Source organism: Pelophylax lessonae, assembly GCF_965119305.1.
Source record: "Pelophylax lessonae genome assembly, chromosome: 3".
NCBI classification, from domain to species: domain Eukaryota; kingdom Metazoa; phylum Chordata; class Amphibia; order Anura; family Ranidae; genus Pelophylax; species Pelophylax lessonae.
This window is the reverse complement of record NC_138770.1, coordinates 469,510,294-469,518,654: the sequence shown is the minus strand read 5'-3', so window position 1 is coordinate 469,518,654 and position 8,361 is coordinate 469,510,294. Positions and strand designations below refer to the sequence as shown.

At 43.5% G+C, this 8,361-nt stretch overlaps 1 pseudogene across 1 annotated transcript; it reads right to left on the bottom strand.

The window, feature by feature from the left end:
* Positions 1-6,805: 6,805 nt before the first annotated feature.
* LOC309550996 (quinone oxidoreductase-like) lies at positions 6,806-7,993 on the bottom strand (annotated as a pseudogene). The gene has a single exon. The product of its transcript is annotated as a quinone oxidoreductase-like (transcript).
* Between the last annotated feature and the right edge of the window lie 368 nt (positions 7,994-8,361).

Here is an 8,361-nt window from a genome sequence, read left to right as displayed (position 1 = left end):
ACATGAACTCACAGGGCAAAGTCGGATCAGAAGTCGTGCGACTTCCGCGTCGGAGCAGTGTGAAGACCAGCCTAAAACTGTATTTACTGTTATGCAACAGACCTTTCACTACCCTTTTCACAGAGAGTTTCAGCAACAGCATACTCTAGCAGTGCATATTGGGTTGTGGAATTTATTTGTTTCTTTTATAATTAGCTTGACTAATATACAGCAGGAGTGCCCTAGTATGATTCTTTGCAGTTTGAATGTTGTCCTTAAAATAAAATAAAATAATAAAAAAAAATGATTAAACGTTCCCTTTAATATTCCAACCAGTCATGTAACCTTGATGCCCAGGAAAGCCAGTGTGTGCACCACTGACCTACCAACTACCCCCATAGTGATGCTATACCAGACCACATGACTTTGAAGATTAAGTGAAGCCTTGCATAATGATGAAGTATGCACAGTGCTTGTGTTATGAATGGTGGGAGTGACCTAATTGTACTAATCATGGGGGGGGGGGGGGGGCTTAAAGAGGCATAGTTAAATAAAACCTAAGCATATTTACTGTATATGTAAAACACACACAGTATAACACAGTGCTTCAGTGCCCACAATATATGCTTTAATTACTGTGTCACGAGCAAGAGCCTCACAGACATAAGTTTAACATCTGCTCTGGGAACCTTTAAAGGAGAAAATATGAGCCATGCAACTTTGCTAGATATTGGGCATGGGCTAAAGGAACATTGGTAAATAGAGCCTAGGCCTAATTGCAGTGGACACTGCACACACACTGTATGCCACATGTGCCCACAAAGTACTTATTATACATATTATGCACAAAATAGTTCTTGTGCCCACAACATACTTCTTAACTACTGTTAGAGAGATTTGACAGATGCACATAAACCTAAAAGATCATCCCAAAAAAACACAAAAAAACAGAATATGGACCTTAAAGCATAACTCCACTTTTGTTGAGAAAAAACATTCCCCTCAGGTGATATACAGTATCTCACAAAAGTGAGTACACCCCTCACATTTTTGAAAATATTTTATTATATTTTTTCATTTGACAACACTAAAGAAATTACACTTTGCTACAATGTAAAGTAGTGAGTGTACAGCTTGTATAGCAGTGTAAGTTTGCTGTCCCCTCAAAATAACTCAACACACAGCCATTAATGTTTAAACCTCTGGCAACAAAAGTGAGTACACCCCTACATAAAAATGTTGAAATAGGCCCAAAGTGTCAATATATTGTGTGCCTTAAGCCTCTTGGGGATGGAGTTCAACAGAGCTTCACAAGTTGCTAATGGAGTCCTCTTCCACTCCTGCGTGATGACATCATGGAGCTGGTGGATGTTAGAAACTTTGAGGTCCTCCACCTTCTGTTTGAGGATGCCCCACAGATGCTCAATAGGGTTTAGGTCTGGAGAAATGCTTGGCCAGTCCATCATCTTTACTCTCAGTTTCTTTAGCAAGACAGTGGTGGTCTTGGAGGTGTGTTTGGGGTCGTTATCATGTTAGAATACTGCCCTGTGGCCCAGTCTTTGAAGGGAGGGGATCATGCTCTGCTTCAGTATGTCACAGTATATGTTGGCATTCATGGTTCCCTCAATTAACTGTAGCTCCCCAGTGCTGGCAGCACTCAAGGAGCCCCAGACCATGACACTCCCACCACCATGCTTGACTGTAGGCAAGATACACTTGTCTTTGTACTCCTCACCTGGTTGCAGCCACACATGCTTGACACCATCTGAACCAAATAAGTTTATTTTGGTCTCATCACCAGACCACAGAACATGGTTCCAGTAATCCATGTCCTTGGTCTGATTGTCTTCAGCAAACTGTTTGCAGGCTTTCTTGTGCATCATCTTTAGAAGAGGCTTCCTTCTGGGACGACAGCCATGCAGACCAATTTGATGCTGTGTGCGGCGCATGGTCTAAGCACTGACAGGCTGACCCCCCACCCCTTCAACCTCTGCATCAATGCTGGCAGCACTTATACGTCTATTTCCCAAAGACAACCTCTGGATATGATGCTGAGCACGTACACTCCACTCCTTTGGTCGACCATGGCGAGGCCTGTTCTGAGTAGAACCTGTCCTGTTAAACCGCTGTATGGTCTTGCCCACCGTGCTGCAGCTCAGTTTCAGGGACTTGTCAATCTTCTTATAGCCTAGACCATCTTTATGTAGAGCGACAATTATTTTTTCAGATCCTTAGAGAGTTCTTTGCCATGAGGTGCCATGTTGAACTTCCAGTGAACATTATGAGAGAGTGAGACTGATAACACCAAATTTAACACACCTGCTCCCCGTTCACACCTGAGATCTTGTAACACTAACAAGTCACATGACACTGGGGAGGGAAAATGGCTAACAGGGCCCAATTTGGACATTTTCACTTAGGGGTGTACTCACTTTTGTTGCCAGCGGTTTAGACATTAATGGCTGTGTGCCCGAACATAGCCATTAATGTCCGAACAGAGCCCGAACCTGCCGTATACCATTTTCCTAATTCCTCTTAACATACGCACAGTGTTTGATATGCTTTCCTGGTTTTATCTCACTTCCATCCTTTACTGATGGGATTTGGCTCACACTTTTTGCAATGGGTTTCAAAACCCTAGAGCCTAGGCTTCTGCTCAGATAACTTCCCCACAGAACGAGGCACCTGTCATGGCTGTCCTCTTTTCCCACTCCTCCTGCCCTGGCAATTGAGGCACTGGCACCTGCCGTATACCATCTTCCTAATTCCTCTTAACATATGCACAGTGTTTGATATGCTTTCCTGGTTTTATCTCACTTCCATCCTTTACTGATGGGATTTGGCTCACACTTTTTGCAATGGGTTTCAAAACCCTAGAGCCTAGGCTTCCGCTCAGATAACTTCCCCACAGAACGAGGCACCTGTCATGGCTGTCCTCTTTTCCCACTCCTCCTGCCCTGGCAATTGAGCCACTGGCACTTCTGATTGGTTCCAACCCGAATATTCAAGGCCTAGAATTAGGCAGACATCAGCACAAACTATGCCTGTTTGCAGACGACATCCTGGTATTCCTGACTTCACCCATAATCTCCTCCCTTAACCTGCTGGATACCCTATCCCACTTTGGACGAGTGCCTGGCCTTATAATCAACCCATAAAAGTCAGCAGCCCTAAATTTTTCTTTATTCTGCATGGCAGTCCGCTTCTCCTATAAGGGATTGTCTTACCTGTGCAAATCCACAGAAGACCTCTAGGCCACACTTCAAGACCTCCATGTTACACCTACTGAGACCAAAACTGAGGGATCCAGACATCAAGATTGTACCTTTTGGGCGAATGTATTCAGGATCCTATAAACTCTTTTTGATACATTCCCGACACCCGATCTGGGACTGTAATGTATGCCATACTTGTCTAGGGGGAAGGTTTTGTGTATAGATGCTGTGCTGTTTGTAAATAAAATTCCAGCGCCTATGAAGTCCTATAAAATGGGTGAACAGCAGCCACTATAAACATAGACCAATCCCATTAACATATAATAAGAGCATAGTCCATATATTTTAAACCACCATAAATCAGCACAATAGTGGCGCTAGACTCTGTGCATCCTCCCGGATGTTAATCAAACCACCCTGAAGTCCGTGAATAAATCACAGTCCCAATGAATGGTGATAAATACTGTGCTGGATAAATAATGGATGTTCCACACAAGTGCCACTTCCACCACACCACGTGAGAATCACTCCCCTTTGTAGTTAAACTCACCAGAAGGTGAACATTAGTAAGCCTTGTATCAATGATCCTGGATAGGGGTCCGATACTATGCTTCTCCACCTCCAACTATTAGATGGTCATACTCATGTAAGGGTGTAAATGACATCACATAGCGTAATTCCATTTAAACATTTATTGAAAACACAGTACATGAAATGGCACTCACATTTAAAAGAAGAAAAAAGCGCAGTTCCACATAAAATGATCCACTGGTAGTTCAGTATCTCTCACCCACTAACCACAGGCAAAATCCGGGCGATACCGTTCTATCCGGCGTTCAATCTCGGAGGTTGCCTGGTCACACCCTGGATGCGTTTTGCCATTACGTCTTCTTTGCCTCCCGAAATAACAAGAAAAAAACCCCCTTCGGGTGGCGGCATTTTAGAGGCCAAGAGAACACCACAAACAAATATGTAAATATATATATAATAAATCAGGTGGAGTTGGAGGTTGAGAAGTATAGTCGGACTTCAGGGTGGTTTGATTAACATCCGGGAGGATGCACAGAGTCTAGCGCCACTATTGTGATGATGTATGGTGTGTATACTGGTCCTGTCTGGTAATTATGGAGGTTTGGGCTGAAATTGCTATATTCTGGTTACAGAGTGGAGGAAGCTGTAGTTTGGCAGAGATACCCATTTGGGGTGTCAAGCAGTTCATCACAAATATACAGTATTTATAAATGATATAGAGTTTGGGGTTAAAAGTACCATTTCAGTATTTGCAGACACCAAGCTAAGCAGTGGAATAACATCCTTACAGGATGTTTCCAATTTACAAGCAGACTTCAATGCAATGTTTAATTGAGCAATTGAGGTTTAATTCTAATAAATGTAAAGTTATGCACTTGGAGGCTAAAAATATGCATGCATCATAAATACTAGGGGAGTACAACTAGGAGAATCAATGGTGGAGAAGGATATGGGTATTCTGGTAAATCATAGACTAAATATTAGCATGCAATGCCAAGCTGCAGTTTCTCAAACAAGCAAAATACAGTACTTACTTGTATTTTATTTATTTCAGGTACTTATATAGCGCTGTCAATTTACGCAGTGCTTTACATATACATTGCACATTCACATCAGTCCCTGCCCTCAAGGAGCTTACAATCTAAGGTCTCTAACTCCCATTCATACATACATAGTAGGGACAATTTTATACAGGATCCAATTAACCTACCAGCATGTCTTTGGAGTGTGGGAGGAAACTGGAGTACCCGGAGGAAACCCACGCAGGGGAACATGCAAACTCCAGGCAGGTAGTGTTGTGGTTGGGATTCGAACCAGTGACCCTCTTGCTGCTAGGTGAAAGTGCTAACCACTACACCACTGTGCGGCCCACTTGTATTAAAAGAGATATAGACTCCAGAGAGATGGATACAGAGAGGACAGAGAGGCTACTCAAGTTATACTGAAGTGGCTGGCTTGTGTGTTCTTTTTGATTTTTGGCTTTCAGTGACCATTTTACCAGGGACAAAGGTTATGCAGTGCATTATAGGTTTGGATGTGAGTTTTGATCCAAACATGTGTAGTTTTGCTGAACCACGAAACTGTGAGATCTACCTCAAACCCAAACTCAAACCTCATCCTTTCCTAAGGTACTGTATATCAGTGCTGCCATTATAAGCAGGGTTACTGTTAGAAATCATGGAGCCTCGTACAGGGCCCCCCTGAAAGTTTTAAAGGAACTTGGGGCTCATTCACATGGGTGCTGTGGCCTGTACAGTGTGAATCATCATTGTTTTTTTATGTGGCTAGAGCCACCTGGAGCTGTGTGCAGGCTTCCTATGTTACACTATGGGAAACAGCAGCTGTATGAACACAGCCGCAGGTCCTAATTTAACATGTGTGTGGGACTGTGGGTGTAGGTGAATGGCCCCAAACACAGGCATACGGGGGCCACTCACCCACATCTTCACACCTGTCAAATCAGGACCTGTGGCTGTGTTTGCACAGCCTCTGATTCCCCTTAGAGTAACAGGAAACCCCAGTCACATGAACAATCCAATCATTCACATGATCAGAGAACCTGTATAAATAAGTCCTTAGAGCTTATTCACACATGAGGTTAGGGGCCAATAAAACCCCACAGTTGAACTGTTCTTTTACCACCCACCAACCACCAGGCAGTGGATAGGGGTGTATACTGTACATACCATGGTTGTTATGCTTCGCAGCCCCCATCGAATGAGACCCATTCAAGTGAATTGCGCTGTTCTGCAAGCTCCCCACAACTGCGTGAAAAGCAAGTGGCTGTGACATGCTAGTGCAGGATTTAATCACCCCCTGTCAGACGCTCTCTGAAGAGCAATCCAAATGCTGATCGCTCTTTAAAGGGGACAAAAGCCTTTTATGATCCTAGATAGTATGTAAGGTCATGGAGTCCAGGTAAGGGCACAGATGGTTATGGTGGCACAGTTTGTGGAAGAATCTTAAATCGGCGCTCCACTCAAAAGGGAAAGTTCTGCTTTAAGCGCTCCTCCCCCCCAAATATGCCACATTTGACAGGTCATTTTTTTGGGAGGGGAACAGGTACCTAGTTTTAAAAGGTACCTGCTCCCACTTCCACTTGAGCCACCTAAATTCTCCTCTCCCCCTCCCTCCTTGCAATCTTCTGGGACACGTCACAGGTCCCAGAAGATTGTCCAACCAATGAGGGGGTGCTGCACGGCTCGCGCGTGCACAGTGCACACCTTGCTGTGAAGCTGCAAGCTGTCACAGCCAGGTGCCCACACTTGCAATGCCGGCGCCGCAGAGAGAAGCAAGGCTTGGGGCAGCCGCATCGCTGGAACGTGGGACAGGTGAGTGTGTGTTTATTAAAAGTCAGCAGCTACACTTTTTGTGGCTGCTGACTTTTATTAAACACAAAAATGAGTGAAACTCCACCGAAAGCACAAATTAACAGGGGAAAGAAAAAACCACAGCACAAGATTTTATTTTGGATTTTATTTTGGAGAGACTTTATTTATGTTTTATATGTGAGAGACATTACTGATTTCTCATGTTGAATATTTAGGTCTGATAATGTTTATGTAAGTGCTACACCTTTTTTTTAAAGCAAAATTCCATTATTTCTATCTTTTGAATTGAATAAATGATCCCCAAAATGTTCAAGTATTCAAACAAGATTAACTTTAATACATAAGTGCTCATTGTCCTTATTTTAATACCGGTTAATCAGTTTACAGAATTATTGGTGTTCTTTGGACTGAGGACGAAAATTCCACTTAGATGACGAAGACCATCTTTCAGGTGGCTCCGCTGCTCTGTATGATGTCTTCATGAGCTTGGACAGCTTTCTCCAGGGGGTATTCAGGTCCGATGGAGGGGCTTCACCCAACCAGACTCCATCCCTCCAAAGAGAGATGCGCCAGGCTCCTTCCAGTCTTCCTTAGTGGAGCTGAAGAGTGACACTCCGATGATGCTGGACTCCTTGGCAATGGTGTCTCTGGGGTTTATTTCAATAGATCCTCTGCAGCCGATAATAAGGACTCTGCCTCCAACAGACAGAAGTTTCAGGTCATAACTCAGGTTTACATTACAGAGCATTTCCAGGATGACATTAGTTCCTTCTCCTCCAGCTGCTTCCTGGATCTTCTCTATATAATCCTCATCTCTGTGGTTGAAAACTTGGTGAGCACCGTTTTGTAGGACTAAATTTAATCCCTCAGGGCTGCTGGCTGTCCCAAATACCCAGAACCCGTAGGCTCTGGCAATCTGATAAGCAGCTATTCCCACCCCTCCACTTGCACCATGTACTAAGACCAGCTCTCCAGATCTGCCATGTGCTTTCTGAAGGAGTGCTCTGTAGGCGGTGAAGTAGGGGACAGATATGGAGGCTCCTTGCTTAAAGTTGAGGTTTTCCGGAAGGTGGTAGATGGTATCTTCAGAGGCTCTGTAATAGTTGATCTGGTGAACACACGATCGCCTTTCTTAAATAATCTTACACTTTTTCCTACTTCTTCTACTATTCCAGAAACGTCTGAGCCTGGGTGTACGGCAAATTTGGCTTCCGATCGTAAGCACCAGCCCTGATATAAGTCTCCACTGGATTTATACCACACACACGAACTCGGATTAGAATCTGGTCCTCGCCTGGTGATGGTACAGCGGCATCTGTTAGGAGTTTTAGTACTTCTGGCTTCCCCAATTCATGGACCAGAAAAGGATGCATTAATCTCCCCACTGACGCCATCCTGGGCTTTCTCTCCCCACTCAGCACTGATCAGTCCCAGCAGAAGCACTGCTCTGTCTGCCTTTGTAAATTTTAAATGCTAATAGTGTTCCTACATTTTTATATTTTTAAATGTCCTTTTATTATTTATAGTTTTTCTAACTTTGGATGTGAGCCATATACTGTAGGTTTTATTTTTAGCATTTTAAACTTATTGCACATGGGAATATATTTTGCATTGTGTTTGCATACTGCTGATTTGAAACATTCCCATTTCTGTTCTCTGTTCTTTGATGACAATATTCCCTTCCAGTCTAAGTCACGAAGAGCAGCTCTTATCTTTGGAAAATTTGCTATCGTAAAATTAAGTGTTTTTTTTCTTTCTAGTATGTGCTTGTTGTTTACAGCTTACATTAAAGGAAATGATGTTAT